Source organism: Vanacampus margaritifer, chromosome 2 (assembly GCF_051991255.1).
Source record: "Vanacampus margaritifer isolate UIUO_Vmar chromosome 2, RoL_Vmar_1.0, whole genome shotgun sequence".
In the NCBI taxonomy this organism is placed as follows: domain Eukaryota; kingdom Metazoa; phylum Chordata; class Actinopteri; order Syngnathiformes; family Syngnathidae; genus Vanacampus; species Vanacampus margaritifer.
Window position 1 is genome coordinate 4009631 of NC_135433.1, and position 27759 is coordinate 4037389.

Here is a 27759-nt window from a genome sequence, read left to right on the forward strand (position 1 = left end):
TCATTATTTTTATTGCCACGTTTCAAAAGTCAATGGTGACATTTAAAAGGCATGTCGGCAAATTAAACGGCATCAGCCAATGCAGGTAAACATTGACCTGCAACATTATCGGGATGTCTCACAATTTTCGTATTTTTTTCTCAATTAAAAATCAAGTACTGTGCAATTATTCCTCGACACTTAAAGCCAAAGTAAAGAAGGTGTTTTATTGTTGGTCAGTGTGAAAAATACTTTTGATTTGTCCCCCCCCCAATCCACTTACACACCCTGAATTCACAATTCACCAGTGGCTATATGCCAAGCCCACTAAATACCAACTATCTATCATCCCAGATATTTCATACTCCTCCAATTCAATAAGTCAGTATGATATATGTACAGTGTCGGGTGCCTTTGGGACAGAGAAATGTGTGTTGAGGTTACCAAGTGTAGCTTTTTAGATGCATTGTTTATGCCTTCTTTTTGGAACTCAAGATTTTTTTTTACACAGAAACACATGTTCAAGTGTACTTGAACGCGAGGATGAACCGAGTAGTTGTCAGTTAACGTCAAGGTTATGGTGAGATGATGTCCGTGACTGTCTTGCAAGTGTGATATGTGACCGTCGGCATTTTATTACATCAGGTGCAAACATTTGGTGGTAAGATAAGATAAGATAATGGCGGGGGAGGGTGAAGATAACTGTGAAACATTGGATTTTTCGTTTGATTTCGTTTTGACTTTTATTTTTCAGATTTTAACCCTGGAGAAGCCAAGAACCCTTTTCTTCTTTGGAAAATTATGAATTATACATTAAATGACTGCTACAAGTTCACTGAACACCAAAATATATGTTTTTTTTTAATTTTAACCCTTTTTTTTAAACTAGCTCAGAGTTGCTAATTTATCAATATATATATATAAAACATACTCCTAGGCATTCTGCAACATGATATGAAATAGATTAACAAAAAAAACACAATTTTACCATCTGATGGTTTGCTGAGAAGATGCTTTTGTTTGGATTGATTTCCAGCTCAACAAAACAGCATGTTGCCAGCCATCTTGTCACCACCACTCTGGCTCATGTAAGTGCAATATTCATCCACTAGATGGCCCCATGCAGGGGTCAGAAGTGGCACTCTGGACTTTTGAAGTTAAATTTGTAAAGAAAAAAAGAAAAAAGGTCTTTGTTATTTGAGTAGCAGAATTTATAGGGGTCAAATTTGACCCCGTGGGTTCTCCAGGGTTTGACTTTTTTCCCATCTAGTAAATTTTGTGTTGATGACTGTTGTAATAATATGTCCGAAAGAGGGAAAAAAAAAAGTCGGTTTGATCATTATTTTTTTAAATGTTTTGAAAATTAAAAGAAAGAAAAAAAAGGTCACAATAAATAATCAAAGCTGAACACCGACATCCCCACAGACTCTGACCATCACTTGAAGGTGGCTGGGGATCTGCGGCCAGCCCAGCTGGTCAGTCATCATGAGCAGAGAATGTTTTGTGTGTTTTGAAATACACGGATACAAGATTTTCAGTTTCACACTCGACAGTCAGGCACCCCAAGTACTAAACTGTATACAGTACAGTGGACCACCGGGCTAGCCCACAAATAGTGGAAATCTGCATATAATTGATGTATATTGAAGTACAATAAAAAAATAATAATAATGTGCGTTGACTCCCCCAACTGTGAATATTCATCACTATAAATATTTGAACAATTTATGCAGAGGTAGCAAATCCAGGTCCAGAAAGTAAAAACCCTGCCAGAATTTGGCTTTATCCCCAAGTGCTAGCTCCCTAGCTAGCTCCCTGGCTAGCTCCCTAGCTAGCTCCCTGGCTAGCTCCCTGGCTAGCTCCCTAGCTAGCTCCCTGGGTAGCTTGTTTACCTGCTAGGGAGCTAGCTAGCTAGCATGAGGGGCTAAAGCCAAACTGTGGCAGGGCTTTTACTTTCTGGACCTGGATTTGCCATCTCTGAATTTATAGAACTGTGAATGGAGTTAATTTCCCCCAGACTGGTAAGCAAGTCCGTCAGGGGTTTCTATTTTGTTGCCAGTGTCTTTGTTATTAATCTAAAGTGTGGAAGCTCAACTTTTTAAAGTTTTTCTTTTGATCTTAAATGTTCCCAATCATTGCTCCAGGAAGTATCTTTAAAAAGCCTGCCTGAAGTCTGTCCTAGTGAACACGTAACTTCACATGTAATATGCGAACCCTGTGTGCGTTAAATTGTTTGAAAATGAACTATTGTCGCAAAACATCGTGTTCTTCATTCCACATTAGCATATGATAAGAAAAGCAAACATGTGAAAAACATTTACTCCGTTTGCATTTGCCGAACGAACATTTATTTGCTTGTTGTCCATCTATTGAAACTTCTCCCTCATTGTAAGGATGTCGTTTGTAAATAGCCGGGTTCGCCAGCGAATGTGCATTTCCTCTGCGCTGAAAGCATTCTTTTTTCTTTTTTTTTTCTTCTGGAGAAGAAAGCATTCTAAGCAACAAAGCCCGTCATTTTAGCTCTCAAAAAAGTGAGAGGGTCCCTGAAAAGCAAAGGGGTCACCGCCTTGTGTTTTGTCTATGGGATGCAACGATGACAACAGCAGAAAGTCCTCAACAGCAGACGCGACTACAAAAGCAAACCGGTGTGGATATTTTCCCTTTCATCGCAGCGCAGGAAAGCGCACACGACCCTTTCCGTTGTGTGCTGTTGGCTTTATGTATGTGTGCATCGTCGAGCCAACCATCTTTGAGCAAACCTTTGTTGATTATTTTGGTATAAAAGCAGACACGCTACAAAAATAATGACAAGAATGAGTTTGTGTTTTCTACCATCTTAAAGACGTAAGCATTTTTTCCGCAACATTTCAAATGATTTGCAAGTTTCTTATTAACTTTTTTTTACAGCCAAAAATGTTTATTGACGTAAACTAAAATCCCAATGAATGCCGCCAATAACGTCAATTGACGTCAACTTCGTTTTTTTTTTCTTTTTCTTTAACGGGCAGTGCAACGTCTTGTGCAGCGCTGCTTTGTGAATGGGGTTGTGAAAATCCAAAAACACCCACTAACTATGGCCAGCAGATGGCAGCGTTGTATCTCTTTTCATTGGGCTCCCGGGTATCAAATTATATGAAAACATGCCGGATCTTAGGATATAGAATGTTTTCAAGGATGACGTGAATGTTTAAAGCGTTTGTCACATTAAATCTAACTCACAGAGCGTCACTAAATAAAAAATATTATTTGTGCAGAAAATCTTTTCACAAAAAGCTTGTTTTCTCCTTATCTTTGCAATTTTCGCTCAATGTCATTCAAATGGCTTATTTTCAAATGGTGAATAAAGAATTGGATAAAGTAGAAACTAGAGCTGTCAAACAATTACATTTTTAAATCAGATTAACTCTTTTACTGCCAAAGACGTTAAATGACGTTCTGCAAAAACCTACGGAGGAGCGCCAAAGACGTTAAAAGACGTCCTCCCATTTTTTATTTTATTTTTTTTGAAACGGGTGCTGGGAAGGCTTGCGGAGCTCTCCTGAAAGTTTTAAGCAGGTTTTTTGAGCCTAATGACTATTTTTGGCCCCTAGAGGGCAGCGATGACTCTCTTTTGACAAGATCGGGTGGGCGTCAGTAGAGGCGGAGCTAGAGCGTTGAGCAGGAGATCAGAATGGAAAACAAAGGAAAAATGGCGGCCGGTCACGAGGAGCTAACGCCAGAGCCGTTTTTTTCAAAGACCAAAAGCATCGCTAAAAAAGCACATTGTTGATGACGATCATCATCATCGATGATGAAGATGATGGTGACTCCGTGGTTGGAAAGCATTGACGCGGCAGTAGAAGACGTTAGATGGAGCTAGATGGAGGAGGGAACGGGCAATGGCGAGCGTTTGCAAGCAGCTCTACACTTACAAGACGAAAGGCATCGACCAACGCTAAAATAGTACATTGATGACGACGGTGATCATCCTCGATGATGATGAAGGTGAATCCGAGCTTGACGGCGAAATTGGAACCGCTGACGCGGCGGCTATGAGGGTGTCGTAACGCGGAGCGCAACCGAGCACGCACAGGCGGACGTTCGATCGGACGACGGAGAGTGCCCCGAGTCCAATGCATATTCATCGGAGGAAGTGTGTACAGTCTGCTACTTGCTTTTTATTCCCCGGAAAAAAAGGCCGTCAAGAAAGTGTAACGTTTGCACGCAAAACGGACCAATGTGAAAGTGAAAGTAAACTGTTGTGCGAGTCCTGGCGTCTCCTTGCACGCAGGAGAGCGTTACAAAAGGAAAAACTGTATTTGAAACATCCACATAATTGTAAGTAGTACCACAGTTGCACACATTTGTAAATAGTTTGCGAAATTGTTTTGTCAAATTGTTACACTGTTGAATGGAAATAAACGTATTTTGCAATCAAAAAACACTTTTTCATTGTTGGTGAAAGCGTTTTACAGAAGTAAAGCACTATTTAGGTGTTTGTGGCATCATTCATGGACAAAAAGAAGTGTACAATTCACTAGAGTGCATGAAATAACATCGTTTCACAAAAAGCTCTTTTTCTCCGTTTTTTGTTTCAAAAGAGAGAATTTCGGTGAAAGTAACCATTTTCTATTGTTGATTACTGAAGAACGGAATAAGGTAGAAACAAACTTTTTTTTTTCTGATGAAAGCTGAGAGTCCAATCTTTCATTTGGTAGTATGTGTGTTTCCATAGTCCAAACACAACATTTTCTGTGGACCTTGAAAGATCACTCAAAATGCTTAAATCAGCTGGCACTGGCGACAACCCGTTTCTGAAAACGTCTGGCAGTCAAAGAGTTAAAAAAAAAAAATCCTGTTTTTTTGTAATACATTTTTTCCTTTTTTTTTTTTTAAATAAATGTTTTTCCTTTTTTTTTTAAATAATTTATTAATTTAATTAAAATGTCAGGGAAAGGCTACTTGAACAGCTGAACGTTATTTGGGGTTCATCAGAGGCATTTGCATGGGAGCAGGTGTGTGCTGACTCACATTTAACATGAGCTTCAAAGTGATTGGTTAATTATGAACACGTCCCAATTATAGGTGGGTGAGCACATTTGCGCAACCACATTATTTCAGTTCACTTCCCCTCTCAAAGCCATTTAAAACAATTGAGCTGTAAAGGTTACAGGCCACATTAATAGCAGAAATGGTTTCATGGAAAATAATTTATCCTGTGTATTTTATTTTTTTTTTTAGATGATAAAAACCTGGCATTTGTACAGGGGTGTGTAAACCTTTTGTATTCTCTAGATATTTGGGGAAATTATATGTAAAACTTAAAGGCTTTTTAAAGATCGGTGGTGTCTCAAATAAAAGCATGATTAAATAAATACATAGATAAATGCAGACTCTATTGACAAATTAGTGAATATAATAACTCTTTTACTGCCAAAGACGTTAAATGACGTTCTGCAAAAACCTACGGAGGAGCGCTTAAGACGTTAAAAGACGTCCTCCCATTTTTTTTTTTTTTTTTGGAAACGGGTGCTGGGAAGGCTTGCGGAGCTCTCCTGAAAGTTTTAAGCAGGTCTCGTGAGCCTAATGACTATTTTTGGCCCCTAGAGGGCAGCGATGACTCTCTTTTGACAAGATCGGGTGGGCGTCAGTAGAGGCGGAGCTAGAGCGTTGAGCAGGAGATCAGAATGGAAAACAAAGGAAAAATGGCGGCCGGTCACGAGGAGCTAACGCCAGAGCCGTTTTTTTTCAAAGACCAAAAGCATCGCTAAAAGAGCACATTGTTGATGACGATGATCATCATCGATGATGAAGATGATGGTGACTCCGTGGTTGGAAAGCATTGACGCGGCAGTAGAAGACGTTAGATGGAGCTAGATGGAGGAGGGAACGGGCAATGGCGAGCGTTTGCAAGCAGCTCTACACTTACAAGACGAAAGGCATCGACCAACGCTAAAATAGTGCATTGATGACGACGGTGATCATCCTCGATGATGATGAAGGTGAATCCGAGCTTGACGGCGAAATTGGAACCGCTGACGCGGCGGCTATGAGGGTGTCGTAACGCGGAGCGCAACCGAGCACGCACAGGCGGACGTTCGATCGGACGACGGAGAGTGCCCCGAGTCCAATGCATATTCATCGGAGGAAGTGTGTACAGTCTGCTACTTGCTTTTTATTCCCCGGAAAAAAAGGCCGTCAAGAAAGTGTAACGTTTGCACGCAAAACGGACCAAAGTGAAAGTAAACTGTTGTGCGAGTCCTGGCGTCTCCTTGCACGCAGGAGAGCGTTACAAAAGGAAAAACTGTATTTGAAACATCCACATAATTGTAAGTAGTACCACAGTTGCACACATTTGTAAATAGTTTGCAAAATTGTTTTGTCAAATTGTTACACTGTTGAATGGAAATAAACACATTTTGCAATCAAAAAACACTTTTTCATTGTTGGTGAAAGCGTTTTACAGAAGTAAAGCACTATTTAGGTGTTTGTGGCATCATTCATGGACAAAAAGAAGTGTACAATTCACTAGAGTGCATGAAATAACATCGTTTCACAAAAAGCTCTTTTTCTCCGTTTTTTGTTTCAAAAGAGAGAATTTCGGTGAAAGTAACCATTTTCTATTGTTGATTACTGAAGAACGGAATAAGGTAGAAACAAACTTTTTTGATGAAAGCTGAGAGTCCAATCTTTCATTTGGTAGTATGTGTGTTTCCATAGTCCAAACACAACATTTTCTGTGGACCTTGAAAGATCACTCAAAATGCTTAAATCGGCTGGCACTGGCGACAACCCGTTTTTGAAAACGTCTGGCAGTCAAAGAGATAAGGTCTAAAATATCATGGTTTTCCCTAGAAAACTTGCTAAGCCTGGTGGTCAATGACCGACGGGGAAAAAAAAAATATGTGGCCGGAAAATATGAATCTGAAAATGTGCTGCAGTTTCACTCCAAGTCAAGCGGTGTCGCTACAACTGGTAGTGACACGTCTTTACGCTGCAATTGATGCCCAAGTCCGGTTGCCGTAGCTGCTTTTACTTTACGGAACAAGGAACATAGTGACAACAATGGAGACTGGAAGATTGAAGAAGATTGATGACAAGATCATGTGATTCATTGTATTGTGTATTGATTAAGAAGGGGGCGCGTAAGCGGTACATGGACCTATCTAATAAACTGGACTGCTGAAGTCAGGGGGCGGCCATCTTGTATTGCCTCTAGGGGTGTCAGGTGAATTAAAATGTTTAACTTCAATAGTTAACTCATGATTAATTGCAAATTGTATCTGTTCTAAATGTACAACAAAATGTACTATAAAATATTTTTTTCAAAGTTTTCATAATCTTGACAACATAAAAGTGGAAACAAATGTTAAACTAATAGAAATATATCTGCATCTTTTAGTCGTTTAAAGAGTAATTTCATAATTCATAAAATTGAGTTAAAATTGAAAAGATGTAGGATACTCTACTGTAAAAAAACGAGTGTGATATTGATTTGTGTTGGTCATTTTTTTTGCCACTAGATGGCATAATTGCATTTGTAAGACGGTGACAGCTCAGTGCATTTTTCTTTTCATATTGAGAGCTATCTAATCTTTAACATGAAGTAGCTTGTGAAGTTCTGCACATTTTTAAAATTGTAAAATACAACTTGACAGTCTCTACAAATATGTGCATGATTATTACATTTATTACTGCTTAATGTCGATGTGGACGTGTCTGCTGCGTTTCGACTGCAATTCCCCCAGTACAGGCTTTCCAAGTAACGGAAGGTCATTCATTGCGTGTTAACTCTTTGACTGCCAAAAACGTTAAATAACGTTTAGTAAAATCCTATGGAGGAGTGCCAAAGACGTTAAAAGATGTTTGTTTCAAAACTGAGGTGAAACTAACCATTTTCTATTGTTGATTACTGAAAAACAGAATAAGGTAGAAACAAACTTTTTTTTCTGATGAAAGATGAGAGTCCAATCTTTCATTTGGTAGTATGTGTGTTTCCATAGTCCAAACACAACATTTTCTGTGGACCTTGAAAGATCACTCAAAATGCTTAAATCGGCTGGCACTGGCGACAACCCGTTTTTGAAAACGTCTGGCAGTCAAAGAGTTAATCACATCTTAGAGTTTTGTTTAATCACGATTAATCGCTTAATTAAAAAGGCTTTTTATCAGTATTTTTTTGCCCGCCAAATTTAAAGAGCACCTTTTATGTGTTAATGCTTTCGACATTTAATGTTATGAGGACGTCTTTAAGATTTTTTGATCCACTGCACACGCTCATCCTCTTCTTTTTCTAATCAGTTAATTACTTGCATAATTTAAAAGTGGAAACAAATGACACCAATAGTTTGACGTGAACAAATATTCTGAATGTCATACGCAAACACTTATTAAACGCTTTACTTTAATGCATGTGCATGGTTTTTGCTCAAACACAACCTGTGCTACCTTTGACGTCACCATCTGCTGTCAGCTAAAAGATCACCTGTTGTCAAAATTAATACTAGTGTGTCAATACATGATTAGTGCGATCATTTTTTGTGATCAATTAATTAGTTCACACTTTAACTTTGACAGCCCTAGTAGAAACATACTTTTTTTTTTTTTTAATGAAATAATGGAATCCAATCTTTCATATGGTATCCACCATGTTTATGTAGTCATAGCACACAATATTCTGTTTGCCTTGAAAGATGAGTGAAAATGCTTGAAACCGGCTGGCACTGTAGGGGTTGTTTTTGGATAGTTTTGGGCAGTAAAAGAGTTCATGTCTGTGACTTGTTCTTCCCTAAGGGTTACACAGGCTAAGACATATATTCTTCATCCTCTGCAAAGAATGACTAATATTACTGCCGTACTGAGTTGTAGAGAGGAGCTGAGTCTCTAGATCAATATATCTGTATGTCTGTCTTATACTGTCCGGCCATCTGGATCATGAAACTCGGTCCTGAGCTAGTTTTTAAGTAGAATAGTTACATAACAACTTAGTAAGCCAATTTGCCATTTTGTGTCCCCGTGAAATCCAAATGCTGCACTAAACTTTTAACTCTTTGACTGCCAAAAACGTTAAATAACGTTTAGTAAAATCCTATGGAGGAGTGCCAAAGACGTTAAAAGACGTTTGTTTCAAAACAGAGGTGAAACTAACCATTTTCTATTGTTGATTACTGAAGAACGGAATAAGGTAGAAACAAACTTGTTTTTCCTGATAAAAGATGAGAGTCCAATCTTTCATTTGGTAGTATGTGTGTTTCCATGGTCCAAACACATAATTTTCTGTGGACCTTGAAAGATCAGTCAAAATGCTTAAATCGGCTGGCACTGGCGACATCCCGTTTCTGAAAACGTCAAAAATTCTTGACAATATGTTCTATGCAGCCCCACTAGTCTAAATACTGTATTTAAGTTAATATTTTGTTAGTGGAATACGAATTAAGCAGCAAAACCCAGCAGTTATCAATATCACAAGGCGGCCATTTTGCCACTTTCTGTCGACTGAAAAGGACATCACAGTTGTGCTCAGGGCTCAGGTAGCAACCAATCACAGCTCAGCTTCAGAAAACAGGTGAGCTGTGATTGGCCGTTGCCTGAGCAACTGTGATGTAATCTTCAGTCGACAGCAAGTGGCAAAATGGCCGCCCCCTGAGATGGATCAAAACGGCTGGATTTTGCTTTATAACTCATATTCCACAAATGTAATATTAATCAGAGTGGCATGTTTAGACTTAAGAGGTCACATATAACATATTATTGTCAAGAAATAATTAAGGTTGACTTCCCCTTTAAACAATCTAGCGCTGCATCTACACATCCAAGTGATTAAGCCGTCTGAAAGTATCCTTTCTTCTCCCCTAGACAAGTGCGAGGCAAAGGACTGGCAAGATTTTGACTACTCGGACTAAAGGTATACACACAAGACCCGCAAACACACTCTCACACGTTTGCACATATCCGTTTGACAATATCTGTAATGTGCAATTTAATGGTCGGAGGCATTTAATGTGTGCTTTATGTGCGGCGGCTTGTTGTGCATTTATCAAGCCGAAGCGCATCTAATCAGACAATTAGTGCTCATCTTGGGCTAATTTCCTTGTGCCGATTCATCACCATCAGTGGCTTCCTAATTTGGACAGAATCAATTGTCACCTCACTATCACTTGGTAAACACACACACACACACACACACACACACTATTCTGTTTGTTCTATATTCAGTCTGTAAATGTGAAATGGAGTCACATGCTATCTTTAAATATTGCCTTGTTATATGACCAAAAAGTACTACAGCATGATTTGTGTAGAACATCATCATCTGTTTCCGTTTAGATGATCTTTCCATTTGTAATCTACACAGCACATCATTAAAAGTCCTAAAGCGCGCTACTAAGACATGAATAAAGAGTCAATAGGCATTTGTTGTAATTACTCATCATTTTGTTTGATTGTAGATTTAGGTGTAAACATCAGCTAATCACTTCATTTACATCTGCAGCAACTGTTTCCTAAATACCCGGATTTATATGAAAGACAGAATTTTGGACCGAGCGCCTAATGAAGAAAACAGCGAGTGTGCATATAGTGCATGAAATCACTAACACAGTTAAGAAAAGAAAGTTTTATTTAGAGTGAAGTAAGTGAACACATCTTCGGGTTCCAGACCTCAAAAACTGTGCCATCGAGAGATCATATGAAATAATTTTGGTTGTTGTAATTTTCCCCCTTCCCCATTTTTTTAACTTATTGAAACACACCTTTTTTTTCATATTTGAGCAAAAACAGTAATAGTGCCGTCACTATTGAATATTTTTACAATCGTTTGATCTATCGCTTATTCAATCGATTAATCAAATTCATTTTAATTTTGCATTAAAGTGTATTACAAAAGCATATTTTCCCTGATTACTGTTTATTAACTACTGATTGGTGGTTTATTTTGTATTCGTTTAGTGATTAGAAGAAAATGGGGTTGATGTTGTACTATGTTACCGGTTCGGTCATTGTCTTATTTATTTTGATTAAACACAGAAGATAATCAGTCTTCTTCTTCTTCGACAGAAATCAGTCAACACTTACTGTTGATATGCTGAAATCAGAGCATTTTGACATTTTTAAATTAAAAAAAATGGCTCCAAATGAGATAATTACTCGATTAAAATAGTTGTCGATTAATTTGACAATCGATTACTTGGCAATTAATCGTTTAATTATGACAGCTCTAAACACTAAAAAAAAGCATCTTTACTTATATAGCACATTTCATACACAAGACAAATAAACGTGCTTCACAAAAGGAAAAACACAGCACCTAAAAGCATTTGCAAACAGCAAAATTACTAAAAGATTACACAGTAGTTAAGCACATTAACAGAAGACTTTTAACAAGATTTTAAAAACACCTAAATCATCTAGAAGTAAATAAATAAATAAAAGTAAACATTTCACCTAAGCAACGTTTTTAACCTGGATTTAAAAACATTAACACTCTGGGTTGAATTCACTTCACACTGATGGCATCTTATTCCGTTGGTGTGCAGCATAACAGCAAAATGCAGCTTCACCATGTTTGCTTTCAACTCTGGGCTCCACTACTTGACCCGAATCTGCAGACCACAGAGCCCTACTGGGTTTATATTCAATCCGCATTTCTAGAATGTATTCAGGAATACCCCAAAACCATTCAGTGATTTATAAACCATTAGCAGAATTCGGAAATTTATTCTGCAGCTAACGGCGAGTCGGTATAAAACCTTAAAGACTGGCGTGATGTATTCTGATGTCTTCTGGATGAGCTGCAGCTGTTTGATGCTCTTTTGAGGGAGACCCTTACAATAATACCTAATTACCATAAAATGTGTCGATTCTACGATGTGTGCGGTAGTTTCAGATTTGTGCCACTAACTCAATTACTGCTATGTTATCAAAGCAGCCTTTTTAGAGACTTTTGACTGAACTTCCAAGACCAGAGAAGTTTGTGCTGAATGACAGTAAAAACACTAAACCTCCAAAAAAAAGAGCATAGAAAATGAGCTTTTTGTGAAAAGTGATTTTGACGCTAATATGTTTTGCTTTGTCACACCTTTTGCGACAAAACAAACACAAGACTGAGAAAAAGCTTGGGATGACTAAAGTCATTAGTTACGGATAAAAAAACAACAACAACAATGAAACACACTGTGAGCAACGCTAACTCCCTGCATGTCATTCACACCTTCAACTGCTTCATCTTTTCAACAATGGTCCAACGTCCAAATTGCTTTCCCTCATAATCGACGCAAAAGCTGTCCTGATCTCAAATTAAACGACCGGGTATAAACGGCAGATTTTTATTTTTTATTTTTTTTGCGATAGATCGACAGGCGGATCGGTGCAGCGTCTGCAGTGATGCGGACGCTGTATCGGTCCGTTGTGGTGAAGAAGGAGCTGAGCCGAAAGGCAAAGCTCTCGATTTACCGCTCGATCTACGTTCCTACCCTCACCTATGGTCACGAGCTGTGGGTCGTGACCGAAAGAACAAGATCCCGGATACAAGCGGCCGAAATGAGTTTCCTCCGCAGGGTGTCCGGGCTCTCCCTTAGAGATAGGGTGAGAAGCTCGGTCATCCGGGAGGTGACTTGAGGTGGCTCGGGCATCTGGTTTGGATGTCCCCTGGACACCTCCCTGGGGAGGTGGTCCGGGCATGTCCTACCGGCGGGAGGCCCCGGGGACGACCTGGTTGGATGACTAAGGTCTCTTGGCTGGCCCGGGAACGCCTTGGGATCCCGTCGGAGGAGCTGGCTGAAGTGGCTGGGGAGAGGGAAGTCTGGGCTTCCCTGCTAAAGCTGCTGCCCCCGCGACCCGACTCCCGGATAAGCGGAATTGAAGACGGACGGACGGACGAAAAATAAATAAATAAATCTGCCACATATGATGCAAACAATGAACAGCGATAACAGAATGAAAAGCAAATAAGCCCAATTTGGAATGAACAATTGCATGGCGGCCCTTGACACGCAACACGACAACGTCGGCTTCAAAAGTGCGCTTTACACTCGTCTTCCTATTCTAACGCTGACATTTCACACGGACACAATTCCTCTCGGCAATTCCCGCCGCTGCCGGCTTAGCGTCAGAACAACAATGGCCCCCTCGCTGCGTTTGAGCGCTTTTGTACAGACGAGAACAACATTCCCACCTTGAACCGCCTGAGCGAAGAGTGACAGCAGCGGAAGCCGTTGATGTCGGGTTTCTAATCACGGAGGATTATAGAGCGCGCGCGCCTGCGTCACTCTTGATTATGGCGCCGGCGCCGTGAGACAATGCGGCGAGGAAGACGACTTCTCGGTGCAGACGCTCCATAAAAGGAAGCGGAAATTCAAGAATAGTTTGTTTTGCACAGCTGGTTACTTATATGTTTGCGGGGAAAAGTTTTCAGACGCGCCATAATGTATCGTTGAATATTTATTGAGTCTAAACTTGTGTACAATGACAATGAAGCGATTTGAATTCGAGAACATGTAAGCGATTTCAAGGTCAAATTATTGGTCAAAAAGTCAAGTTACGAAACGATCACCGTTTAACGGATTGCAGATGTGGCAATTCTTGTTGAATTCCCCTTTCAACAATACCTGTTTTGGAAAGAAAGAAAAAAAAAGAAAGAATGAATAACAGTCTCAATGAAGTCTCATGGAACGACAAAGACTGCAAGCTTTAAGCAGAGTTCAGAGTTCATCTTATCGCTGCTATGTGAAAAACACTTTTTAAAAAATAGATTTTTTTATTTTTTACATTTTTACGTTTTGGGGATGTCTGCATTCAGTTCCATCCCCAAAACAAAATATGGACATGTGTTTTTTTTTTTTGCCTTAAAAAAAATAAAACTTTTTGGGGATGAAACTGAATGCAGACATCCCACAAAACATTTTAAAAAAAGAAGACAAAAATGGACATGCTTTTTTTGGTCATTTTATTTTTTATACATTTTTATGTTTTTGGGATGAAACTGAATGCAGACATCCCAAAAACGTAAAAAAGTTTGTTTGTTTTTTAAATACAAAAATGGGCATACGTGTTTTTCACAAAACAGTGAATTCAGTTTCATCCCAAAAACGTTAAATTGTAAAAAAATGACAAAAATGGATGTTATTTTATTTTTTTCTTCATTTTTTTGTTTTGGGGATGGAACTGGATGAAGGCATCCCAAAAACGTAAAAAAAAAAAAAAGACAAAAAAAATATTTTGTCCTTTTTTTTTTTTTTTTTTTACATTTTCATGTTTTTGGGATGAAACTGAATGCAAACATCCCAAAAACGTAAAAAAGTTTGTTTTTTTTAAATACAAAATTGGACAGAAGTGTTTTTCGCATAGCAGCGACATTCAGTTTCATCCCCAAAACGTTAGAATGTAAAAAAGGACAAAAATGGATATTTTATTTTTTTCTTCATTTTTTGTTTTGGGGATGGAACTGGATGCAGGCATCCCAAAAGCGTAAAAATGAAAACACCCCAAAAATATTTTGCCTTTTTTTTTTTTACATTTTCATGTTTTTGGGATGAAACTGAATGCAGACATCCCAAAAACGTAAAAAAGTTTGTTTGTTTTTTAAATACAAAAATGGGCATACGTGTTTTTCACAAAACAGTGAATTCAGTTTCATCCCAAAAACGTTAAATTGTAAAAAATGACAAAAATGGATGTTATTTTATTTTTTTCTTCATTTTTTTGTTTTGGGGATGGAACTGGATGCAGGCATCCCAAAAGCGTAAAAAAAAAAAAAAGACAAAAAAAATATTTTGTCTTTTTTTTTTTTTTTACATTTTCATGTTTTTGGGATGAAACTGAATGCAAACATCCCAAAAACGTAAAAAAGTTTGTTTGTTTTTTAAATACAAAAATGGGCATACGTGTTTTTCACATAACAGTGAATTCAGTTTCATCCCAAAAACGTTAAATTGTAAAAAATGACAAAAATGGATGTTATTTTATTTTTTTCTTCATTTTTTTGTTTTGGGGATGGAACTGGATGCAGGCATCCCAAAAGCGTAAAAAAAAAAAAAAGACAAAAAAAATATTTTGTCTTTTTTTTTTTTTTTACATTTTCATGTTTTTGGGATGAAACTGAATGCAAACATCCCAAAAACGTAAAAAAGTTTGTTTGTTTTTTAAATACAAAAATGGGCATACGTGTTTTTCACATAACAGTGAATTCAGTTTCATCCCAAAAACGTTAAATTGTAAAAAATGACAAAAATGGATGTTATTTTATTTTTTTCTTCATTTTTTTGTTTTGGGGATGGAACTGGATGCAGGCATCCCAAAAGCGTAAAAATGAAAACACCCCAAAAATATTTTGTCTTTTTTTTTTATACATTTTTATGTTTTTGGGATGAAACTGAATGCAGACATCCCAAAAACGTAAAAAAGTTTGTTTGTTTTTGAAATACAAAAATGGACAGAAGTGTTTCTCGCATAGCAGCGACATTCAGTTTCATCCCCAAAACGTTAAAATGTAAAAAATGGACATAGGTGTTTTTCACCTAGCAGCGACGTTATGTTCCATCTTCCAAGCTTCCTGCTCCTTCCTACCATCAATGTCAGGTGACTGGTCTGGCCAGCTGGAACATCTTCATAGCTTTCAGCAATTTGAATTTACAGCGGCCATCTTACTGAAGAATTTGCCTTCTCTTGTGCTGTGGAATGTAATTAATGTACAGCAACTATTTCTATACTGGATCTAAGCCTAAACCGAGATTTTTCCACCACCCAAATTTTGAATCTTGAGTCCATTTTTGTTGTCGTCTTTTGTTTAATGCCGTTTTGTGAAAATGAATTTGTCCATGGAGACGACTCTGTGAGAGAATTGGACCAACTGTTCTTGCAGTTACTGCTGACCAGCTCTCATGTAGTTCCGCTGCAGGGCTGGCTTAGACTGTCAAAGCAACAAACAATCATTTCGAACCGCTGTCTGATCAGGCTTGTCTTGGCCGTGGCCATTTCCTTCCAAATCTTGTTCTCATCCTCTCCACGTAACATCTGGATCCATTGACGATGTCTGCCACATCAGCAGCCGACTCGGTCTTCAGACTCTTGACTTATCTTTGGCGTGTTCCCAGAGGTCCGATTGCACTTCACATGTTGTTCTGGTGTGCTGGGGTTTGTTTATATACGCACCTGGGAGCTAATGTGCTAATTACAGGATGTAGCTCTAATCTGTAATTGGTGGAATCATTTCTCGACATGACAAGCCTTGGAAATTCTAGTCATTATAAATTGTAGCAAGGTGTGAAACTCTTACTCTCACATTTAGATGCTTTCATTTCACAGCCATTTAATTGAATAGTTAATTGATTGTAAATACATTTAATTACCATTTTAAATTGCTATGACCTTTTTGCTACAGGACTTTTGTCGTAGACGTTCCCGACAATACCGGGGTGGGGTGTCGCAATTTTTTCCATTTCAGCGAGTTGGGATGTGCGCAAAGGTCATTTGGCAGGTGGCGCGCGTGAGTTGCCGAATGTGATTTGTTTGCGATTGTCCAATTCGTTCATGTTTGGTCGCATCACTTGGCGCGCCTAAAACAGTAGAAGCCACGACGGTTTTCATTTTACTTCGCCGAGGCGTCATCTCTGATCTTTTTCATTTTTTTTTCCTTTCATTTAGAATTTAACTTGCAATATTCCGTCAAATATATACATATATACTCTTTGTTGGTGACCAGTAACGCGTGTACGTCGCTCCTCGCCTGAATTTGGATAGTCTGTAGAATAGACTCCAGCGCACCTGCGGTTTTGAGTAACCTTAACCCTGGAGAACCCAAAAACCCTTTTCTTCTTTGGAAAATTATGAATTATATATTAAATAACTGCTATAAGTTAACTGAACACCAAAATATATGTTTTTTCAATTTTAACCCTTTTTTTTTAACTAGCTCAGAGTTGCTAATTTATCAAAATATATATATATATATATAACATACTCCTAGGCATTCTGCAACATGATATGAAATAGATTAACAAAAAAAAAAACACAATTTTACCATCTGATGGTTTGCTGAGAAGATGGTTTTGTTTGGATTGATTTCCAGCTCAACAAAACAGCATTTTGCCAGCCATCTTGTCACCACCACTCTAGCTCATGTAAGTGCAATATTCATCCACTAGATGGCCCCATGCAGGGGTCAGAAGTGGCACTCTGGACTTTTGAAGTTAAATTTGTAAAAAAATAAAAGGTCTTTGTTATTTGAGTAGCAGAATTTATAGGGGCCAAATTTGACCCCGTGGGTCTTCCAGGGTTAATGAATAACTCTTGTATTTGTGACATATTTCGGGATTTGTGCCCACCCGCCCTTGTTTAGACCTCTTTTTGAGAATCAAGACTTGGTTTTAGAATTTAGGTTTGAATTGGGTTATGGTTGAGGTTAGGGTAAGGAATTGGGGTAGGCAATAATTTTTTTATGGTTGGGGTTAGGGGAAGGGGCTAGGAAATGCATTGTGTCCCCACAAAGATAGTAAAACAAACTTGTGTGTTACTGTACTATGATATAAGATCAAACTTGGTCCCATTTTCAAAAGCAAACGCTTGATTGAAGCCGTTTGATTTTCACAACGCCTCGATAAGATATTGTGCTTGTACTTGGGATCTGCCTACTGAAATAGTCGAAGCAGTACGTCATCATGACAACCTCTCTGCTAATGAACTGGACCTTTTTTTTTGTCTATCTCCTCCCCAGCAACCTATTGCTAAAAGTGATAGCATCACAGCGCAAGCATGTCTCGCCACCGAGATAACACATTTCAATCTGGGCTCTTCACCCTCTGGTTCCCTTCGGGCCAATAAATAACCTGCTTCTTGCTCGCTTCAATTCTTGCTTTCAATGTTGGTTTGCAACTCAACCGTATGTTTGACAATCAAAAGGATCAGATGAGTCGACTGCAAACACTTTGTGTGTGATGTTGTTCAAACTGATAATGGAGAAGGTGCGATACAAATCTGTCATCTGTCCGGGCTGTGAAAGCTGTTTACACACACAAAACAAATAAAGACGACAATCGAATCAGTCGGGCCAAATATTTATACAACAGTTTTGCAAAAAAAATAACCTTGTGCCTAAAATAAAAGCAAAACAATTACCTATCTTAAATGCAATCTGTTCTCTTTCCATGCTAGTAAAAGTGTTTGTGTTCAGATTACTCTATTACATCATCACCGCAACAACTGAAGGCCTTCGAAGAGCAAAGAGAACAAAAATAGCTTTTTTTAAATCACTAAACAAACGCACTGTGTATTGACAACATATAAGTCCGTTTGCACCCATTTTAAAAGCAAGAAGCAAAGGGAAAAAAAATACATAAAAAGTAGCTTTCTGAAGTGACAAAAAGACCGTAGAGTGAAATTGATTTTAAAATGCTTAAAGGACCTTAATCAAAGCAATGGGGAAAAAAGTTTTTCATCTGGATTCAAAAGCAATTATATTTGCTTCCGATGGCATCTTACTCAATTGGTGTGCAGCATAACAGCTAAGTGATGCTTCACCATGTTTGCTTTGAACTATATGCTCCACTAATCCCGAATCTGCAGCTTTGTTTAAAAAAAATGAAATCATTGATAATTAGCTGAACAGTTAAAACTAGACACAGATAAATAAACACACTCGTATATTTTTCTGGATTATTAACTCATCTGCTCCTCAAAACGTGTAAAAACGTTCTATTTTAAATTGCTGTGGTCCCAAAAACGTATTTATATGTTGTTGTTTTTTTAATGCTAGATCATACAGAAGGATTTGATGTAGCCTCTGACCTGAAGAGGACGCTTAAAGCAATGGTAGTTATTACAAAAAACAGCCAGCAGGTGGCAGTAGAGTATAATAGATCAACCAAGGCCATGTTGCAAAAAGCTCTTTTCCACTGTTTTAAACAGATTTGTGAATAATGATGAAATTTTGCTATAATCTAATGCTAATTGATGCAAAACAGAAACAGATAGAAATATATATTTTTTTCACGATGAAAGAAGATACTCTAATCTTTCTTTTGGTAGGTTCCATGATTTTTATAGCAATAGAACACAATAGTCTGTGGGTCAAAATCCAGTAAAACAGCCGGGAGCAAAGGGGGTTGCTTAGTGAAAATGGCTGAGAGTCAATGAGTTAAAAGCATTTTTTTTTTTTACAATTATTTTACATCCAAATGTTATTGTGAGTTGTAATTTTTTCAGTGGCAGAATTCTGAATGGGTGGTTTACGCGACATATTTACAACAGTTACTAACTACTTAATTGTGGCATTTAAACAAGTTATGCATATGATATGAATAGCAATTTTTTGCACAAGCTATGAATGTTAAGTTTACATTAAAACTTATTTATAATCGGTATGCATTATTGTTGCCTGAACATTTCGCACTGGATTTATTTTTTTTTGGGGGGGGGGGGGCTTCACTTGTCTATATTTAGAAAGTGAACTCATGCGGCAGGAGTATTATTAAGCTGATAGTCATAATCATAACGGTGGTCATCAAAAGCTATTCCTTTGAGCAGGTGCGTTGCAAGCAACACAATAGCAAATGTGCCGTTTGATCCTCAGCAGTAGCTTTATCTGTTCCACGCAGCTTATGCTCCGGATTGTTGCTGCGCGTGCCGTCCTGCCCACCTTTAAAACCGTGCTAGAGTGATAGCACAGGTGGGAGAGAATTTTTTTATTTTTTTTTTTCCCTCCGCCACCTTTTTTCCTCGCCATTAAAGCTTGAGGACGACGTGTTGTCATTGTGTCCCGCAAGATAAAGCTGGCTTTGAAACGGGAACATAAAAGGGGTGAGAGAAATGGGTTGGTGTGAAAGCGAGGGACCAGAGCGGCACGCAGCGGGCGCCTCATGAGTCAGCCGCTAGCATTGTTTGAAGTACTTTTAAGGCTGCTTTTTGTTGGAGGTCGTGGCAGTGTAAAAAAAGGGGGTGGAGGGAAGTTTCCACTAAAAGGGAGGCAGAAAGATTTCAGGCCAAGCCCAGAAACTGGTCAAAGTATTCTGAGTAAATGCTTTTGAATTTGATCTTTCAATCTTGCACTTGAAATTAGAATTGGGCATTTCCTGAAAATGTCAATTAGACGAGGTTCAACAAACAAAAGCAACTGAATGAACCTTCTGGTTTAAGATTGGATCTTTCTAATTAGACCACATTCCCAGCTTTGATATTACATGACTACATCGGGGCTCACTGACATGCGTAAGCACCACAGGAGTAGCCTGTGGGACATTGTGATTTTCTAGGAATGTTGTAGAAGTCACCATTAACTCATTCACTGCCATTGACGGCTATAGACGTCAAAAATTCATTTGAACTATTTCTATTAGTTTCACGATTTCATTTTTTTCCCCACTTTTGCTAACAAGAGTATGAAAACCTAGAATTTTTTATTGTACATTTAGAACAGACATAAAATGTCATAAAAATGAGTTAACTATTGAAGTCATGCGATTAATTACAATTAAAAAAAATTATTATCTGACACCCCTAATTTTGAATAATCTTTTCTTATTTTATTTATTAGGGGCATCAGGCGATTATTTTTTTTAATTGTAATTAATCACATGACTTCACGAGTTAACTCACGATTAATCACAAATTTTATATATGTTCTAAATGTACAGCAATTTTTTTTCTAGTTTTTCATACTCATACTGTTAACAAAAGTGGAAAAAAAATTGAAACTAATAAATAGTTCAAATGAATTTTTGACGTCTATAGCCGTCAATGGCAGTGAATGAGTTAATCACTGCCATTGGCAGCTACAGACGTCAAAAATTAATTTGAACTATTTCTATTAGTTAATTTTTTTTTCCCCACTTTTAACACAATTATGCAAACCTAGACTTTTTTTTGTATTAGAACAGATATAAAATGTTTGGTTTTGGTGCTGGATTTCACTTTCTTTTCTTTTCTTTGGTCCTTCCTCGGGTCTCCTGATGGCCTCACGACTCTGGCTGGAAGTGTTCGGTTTAGGTGAACGGTATGGGATTTTTTAATAGGTTTTAGGTGAACTAATGAATACACACACACTCACATGCACACACGCACGCACACACGCACGCACACACACACATACACATACAAAAAAATAAATAAATAATTAAAATAAATAAAATAAAGGAGAGCAATGATGATGACATGTCATATCGGTAAAATTACCGAATGAACAATACTGAGCTCTCCAGAAAAGAAAAGAAAAAGAAAAAAAGAACAGATATAAAATTTTTGATTAATCGTGACTTAACTAGTGAAGTCATGCAATTAATTATGTTTAAAAATTGTAATCGCCCGACGCCTCTAATAAAATAGAATAAAACATCTTTAAAAAAAAAAAAAAACATATATATATATATTTTTTTAAAGGAAAGATTATTAAAAATTAGGGGCATCAAGCAATTACAATTTGTAATCGTAATTAATCGCATGACTTCACTAGTTAACTCACGATTAATCACAAATTTTATATCTGTTCTAAATGTACAAAAAAAATCGAGGTTTTTATACACTTAACAAAAATGGCAAAAACATGTTAAACTAATAAAAATAGTTCAAATGATTTTTTTGACGTCTATAGCTGTCAGTGGCAGTGGATGAATTAGAAAATAGAAACATTTACTGAGATTTACAGAAAAAAAAGTGTTACATATTGATCAGTACTGTCACTATCGAATATTTTTAGAATTGATAAATTTTTCAATCGACTAATCGGATTAATTTTAATTTTGCATTTAAGTGTATCACAAAAAGTGTATCTGTCCTGGCCGGGGTCGACGGCTCCCCTCTTTGGGGGAGGTTTTCATGCATGCCAGATTCACCACACCAGCATCTACCGAAATTCAAACACAATCTGCTTCTTCTTCTGGTCGTTGAATCGGCTGAGGCTGATGTCTGTGGATCTCACTCTGCTTCGTCTGTCCTTCCTTCCTTTCTTCAGTCTCTTGAGGTCTCCCTAATTGGTTGGAATTGAGACGTTTCTGGGGTTGGTGAAAGATTCTGGTTGGTAACCCGGTGGATAGTAGGTGATGTCTGGTCGGTGCTGGATTTCACTTTCCTTTCTTTTCTTTGATCCTTCCTCGGGTTTCCTGACAACCTCACGACTCTAGCGGGATTCTGAAGTATTCGGTTTAGGTGATCGGGTATGGGATTTTTAATAGGTTTTAGGTGAATTAATGCGCACACACTCACATGCGCACATATAAAAAAAAGAGAGCAATGATGATGACATCGGTAATATTACTGAATGAACAATACTGAGCTCTCTCTCAAAAAGAAAAAAAAAAGAAAAAGTGTATCACAAAAGCATTTTCCCCCGAGTACTGTTTATTAACCAGGGACTGGTGTTTATTTCGTACTTCATATTCATATAGTGATTTCAAAAAAAAAACGGGGATTTATATTGTATTGATATTGATTGATATGTTGGTCATTGTTTTTAAAAACAGATGTTTGCAATTTATTTTGATTGATAACAGAAGATAGTCAGTCTTCTTTCATGAAGAACTCCAGAAATCAGCGAACAATTACTGTTGATATGCTGAAATCAGAGGAATAGGACAATTTCAATCAAATAAAAAAAATGGCTCTAAACGATATATTCATAATAACCATTAGTTGACGAAGTGTGTATCAAACTGGTTGCCCTTTATATTAATCAGTAGCCAAGAGGTAGCTCTACGTTTCCAAAAAGTTGGTGACCTCTGCATTACATGATGATGATGATCTAAAATGAGCTTTCTGTTAAATTGCTATGTGAAAGGATCTCATATTGCAGCTTCGGCATCCTCAACATACGGCCGTAAATACTTTGCTTGAAAGGCTCCTACAGCCTGGTTTATTTTCTTCCCTTTGTCTGATTTGTTGGATTGTTGACAGACTGCTATCATTTCTTGGCTGTGCCGGCTGGCTGTGCATCTTCTCAGAGTGTGAACGGCTAATGTGACTCTTTCATATTTAATCTTTGTGCGACAGGCTTTGCACAGCGTGCGACTTGTCCAGTTTTGTGGCTTGTCCAGTCTGTTCATGAAATGCAAAATGTGGACTCAAATCCGTTTTTAAAAGGTTTGAAGCATCTTTAACTTTTAGTTCATGGGCTAATATGCGACAAATGATGTCGGTTAGACGAGAGCAGGATTTTTTCATCATCGACACAGACTGCAATTTTTTTTTATTCTGTGGTCTGAAAATCAGCCAAACGTAATGACGACAAACGCTATAGAAAATGGCTATTAGGCTTTACACGAGCAGGATTTTGGAGCCGGCCAACGATCAGTAACTTAAAAAACGAGATAGCTGATCCGATCGGAAGATGGAACAATATATCCCATCTATTTCACTTGTTAATTTACCGTACAGTCCACCCCCGCTAATCATGGGGGGATTGGGATCAGAACGACCCGCGAGTAGCCAAAATTGGCATATAATTGAAATCCATTGAAATGCATTGGGGGAAAAAAATAATAATTTGAACCTCAAAATTCTTCCAAAAATGCTGATAAACATTAAATGCACTGAGAATGGTGGAGTAAAAAAATAATAAATAAATAAATACATTAAAAAAATTTTTTTTTAAATAAATTTAATAAAAAAATGATTTTTTTTTAAAATATGTCTATATATATATATAACTATACATGCTGAGAAACCTTGCAGAGATCTACATGATACTCAGTTATTTTTTTAAACTTTTGAAAAATACTTTTTTAATTATGTTCATTGTTTTTTTATTTTTTCAAATTTTGAACGACCAGTTTAGCTCCCAGCTCTAAAAGGTTAAATGAGTTGGCCCTAGGCTACCTATTGTTAAGAAAAAATAGAAGGGTAGTGGCTATTCAGCTGCAGCAGAAAAAAAAAAAGATTCTCTCCAACTTGTAACCGCTTGAACTTAGAGGACTTGCAAGTCCGTTCTCTGCATTTGAGAGGCGGCATCAAAGCCTTCTGTATGCTCCAGCATAAAAAACAGAAATAAAAAAATTTAAAACCTTATAAATATGTCTTTGGGACACTTGAAACATTTACAATAGAATGTGTTTATACGTTTTTGGGATCAAATGGGCTAAGCAGATCACAATATGATTGGTTGCTTATTTCTCCCCTTCTCAGTGAGCAGAGAGAGGAGGGGTGAGCAATTAAGTATTGATGCTTTGCTCTGTTGATTGTCCTTAAAAAATATAGATGAAACCTTCTTTTTTTTTTAAGTGTGTCATCAGGTACTAGTTAGCCCCAAGGACATGAGTTGATCAGGGGTCTATTTTAAAAAATACATCACTGTGAGGCCATTTACTGTATGCCTATCCCTTGAGAGGAAACTTGACATCATTTACTCCCTCTGACAATTCTCTTACTTAGAGATCTGGAAAATGCGATTAAGGGCAGGCTTTGAAATTTGGAAGGTAGAATAGGCAGAAAAGCAAACTAACCAGATGTTCTTGTTCTTGGTTTAATGAAAACATGTTTTCTCGCTGTGATCCAGCTGATGCTATGGCAACATCCTTTCTACTCGAGCATTCAGACATCAAAGTGGTGGGAAGTTACCCGTGTTCAAATAACGACAACAAATGAAACTGCAACTATCTGCAGCAATAACGCATTTAAAGCAATATAGATATCGTGGATAAGAACATCCTACTCTTTAGTGTCGCGGCAGTTTGAAGAATGTGAAACGGACCATTTCAAAATGTAATTGAGTGCTTTTCAAAATGTGTCCGCTGAATCGCGCCAGGTAATTAATGGCTTTTGGCACCATTTTGGTGCTGTATGCACACCTCTCTCTCTGCTAGCTATGGCATACAAAGGGCGCACGGGCGCTACGTATCTGCTCAGCTACATTATCAGTCGGGTACACGTCGTCACAGTTGTTGCTGGAAACCTTTACATCTTCTTTTGTGGCACGTCACAGATTGGTTGTATTATTTGCTTTTGAATAGAAACCTCGGTTGGTGCCATCCTGGGCCCGAAATAGTCCTTTTTTTTTTTCTGGAGAGCTCAGTATTGTTCATTCGGTAATTTTACCGATTTGACATGTCATCATCTTTGCTCTCTTTTTAAATTAAAAAAAATAAATATATTAACTCTTTGACTGCCAGACGTTTTCAGAAAAGGGATGCCGTGGGTGCCAGCCGATTTAAGCATTTTTGACTGATCTTTCAAGGTCCACAGAAAATTATGTCTTTGGACTATGGAAACACACATACTACCAAATGAAAGATTGGACTCTCATCTTTCATCAGAAAAAAAAGTTTGTTTCTACCTTATTCCGTTCTTCAGTAATCAACAATAGAAAATGGTTAGTTTCACCTCTGTTTTGAAAAAAACGTCTTTTAACGTCTTTGGCACTCCTCCATAGGATTTTACTAAACGTTATTTAACGTTTTTGGCAGTCAAAGTGTTAAAAAAAAAAAATTTGTATGTGCGTGCGTGCGAATGTGTGTGCGTGTATTCATTAGTTCACCTAAAACCTATTAAAAAATCCCATACCGTTCACCTAAACCGAACACTTCCAGCCAGAGTCGTGAGGCCGTCAGGAGACCCGAGGAAGGACCAAAGAAAAGAAAGGAAAGTGAAATCCAGCACCGACCAGACACCACCCACCACCCACCAGGCCACCAGCCCGAGTTCTTCACCAACCCCAAAGACATCTAAATTCCAACAAATCAGGGAGACCTCAAGAGACCAAAGGAGAGACTGAGACTCTGAAAGCCCCGAAATAGTCCTGACAAAGACTTCTCCGCTTGCAGTCGCAGTTGACGAACAGAGCCCAGTGGCCTTGAAAGACAATGCAATTTGCTCAGAGTGCTGGTCATAATGGCCGAGGTGCAACGATGTGGCCAGAAAGAAAGTCGAGCGAGGGCGAAACCGAGAGGCCGGCGATGGAGACCGAGCACGGGGAAAAGGACGAGTAATCACCTACGCAACAAGGCCCGGTATTGCTTTGGCGTTCATGTTGGGGTGGCTGCGCATTAACCCGCAGGTTAATATCAAGCCAAATGGAGGTTATGGCTCGGCGTCGGCGGGGTCAGCAATTGAGGGATAACAGGGCCGCTGTCAGAAAGAGTGCAAAAAACAATGAATACAACAAATGGAAAATTCACTCCCCTTCTCTACTTTGAACCCGAGTATCAAAGTGAGTGGAAATAAAAAGACTTTTCACGGATAACTAAAATCCTCTCGGTAAGAGAAAAATGAAAAGCCATCAGAGGAATGAAGGCGGCTTGATGAGTATGACGCCTGCAGATAATGAAAAATGAAAGTGGCAAATGAAAGAGCGAAGAGGGAGACGGGCCACCGGAGAACAGAGGTGATTTGAAAAGAGGACATTTGACAAAATGCTCAATTTAACCGCTTCCCTTGCTCTTCGCCCATCTTTGTGACATCACCGGGATAGTTTTGATCAGCCCTTGGTACCGCTTCTCGTTAGAGATCGTCCCCCAGTCTCGAAAAACAGCACTTGATGTCTTATCAGCTCCGATTGCTCCGACAAACGGCGTCCCTCAGGGTCTGGCAGCTGGAGGCAGAGGCAACAGAGATTGGCATGACAGATGGATTATGGGAGACAGATGCTTCGTAAATGTCCTCCTTTTGACTTGAGACGTTGTGAACTGATCTCACAGACAACTAATCTATTTCTGTCAAAGCTCAAAATTGGAACGGCTTGTCTTGAATTCAGATTTATTTCTATTTCTTAACATGTTTGGCTGCTTAGTCATGCAGTATGTTGGATCTGCATGACTTTTTATGCTTGAGTAGTTGTCTGTACAAGAAGACAATTTAACATACTCCCCCTGTTGTTATTTGTAGTATTTAGATTAGGGGTGTCAGGCAATTCAATTTTTTTGATCGTAATTAATCGCTAGTTAAGTCACGATTAATCACAAATTTTGTATCTGTTCTAAATGTACAATAACATGTTAATTTAAATATATTTTTATTTTTAAATAATTTAAAAAATGACTTAAAATGCTCGAAATCAGATGGCACTGTCGGGGTTGTTATGTACAATAAAATGTATTTTTTTCTTGTTAACATAAAAGTAGAAAAAATGTTAAACTAACTGAAATATGGCGGCATCTTTTAGTCACTGATACAGTAATTTATAATTCATAAAAATTAGTTAAGATTAAAAAAGTGTACAGTAAAGACGAGTGTGATATTAATTTGTGTTGGTCATTTTTCTGCCAATAGATGGCATGATTGCATTTGTAAGACGTTGGTGGCAGCTCAGCTCTATTTTTTTTTCTATTATTCCCATCTCATCTCAACTCAATTTCATTTATAGAGACTTTAAAAACAACAATCCATGCATACAAACTATTGTAAAAAGTAAACATACAATAACAAAGACAGTTAAAACAATTAACCCTATAAAGCCTGAACCATGAAATGTATGAGGGATAATTTGGATTCTTTGTAAATAGAGTATTTATTGGTCCTTTTGAACAAACAAACAAAAATATAATTTTTTTGATCAATTTCCACATATAACTTTTGATTTGTGTCGTATTTGATACATGCAGTCACAATGCTTTAAATTCATAGATTTATAACTGTCAAAAATATAATAATAAACAGACATATCAAACATATTAGTATTTCCACAAATCTGAAAGAACATTTCCCACTTTTAATAAGTAAAGGTGTCTCTCCTTTCTCAATTGGGGCGATCTTGCAAGGTCGCCTGAAAGCCATCAATTCAGCGATACTGCCCTCTTATGGATTATTCGTGCAATGCATGAGTCAGATCATATACGTCAAGGTTTTGATGGGGCGGTGGGTGGGAATATACTCGTGAAATGGATGGCTCAAAAT

The 27759-nt window shown here is 37.9% G+C and overlaps 1 protein-coding gene across 5 annotated transcripts in view; it reads left to right on the forward strand.

Moving 5' to 3' along the window:
• Window positions 1-27759, forward strand: part of tnr (tenascin R (restrictin, janusin)) — a 238953-nt gene that overhangs the window by 100482 nt on the left and 110712 nt on the right. For 4 of the 5 annotated variants that reach the window (XM_077555881.1, XM_077555885.1, XM_077555883.1 and 1 more), the window contains exon 5: window positions 9814-9862. The exons of the other annotated variant lie outside the window; for it this stretch is intronic. The gene's annotated coding sequence lies outside the window, so the exon portion shown is untranslated. The remainder of the gene's footprint in view (window positions 1-9813; window positions 9863-27759) is intronic. 5 annotated transcript variants of the gene reach the window in all.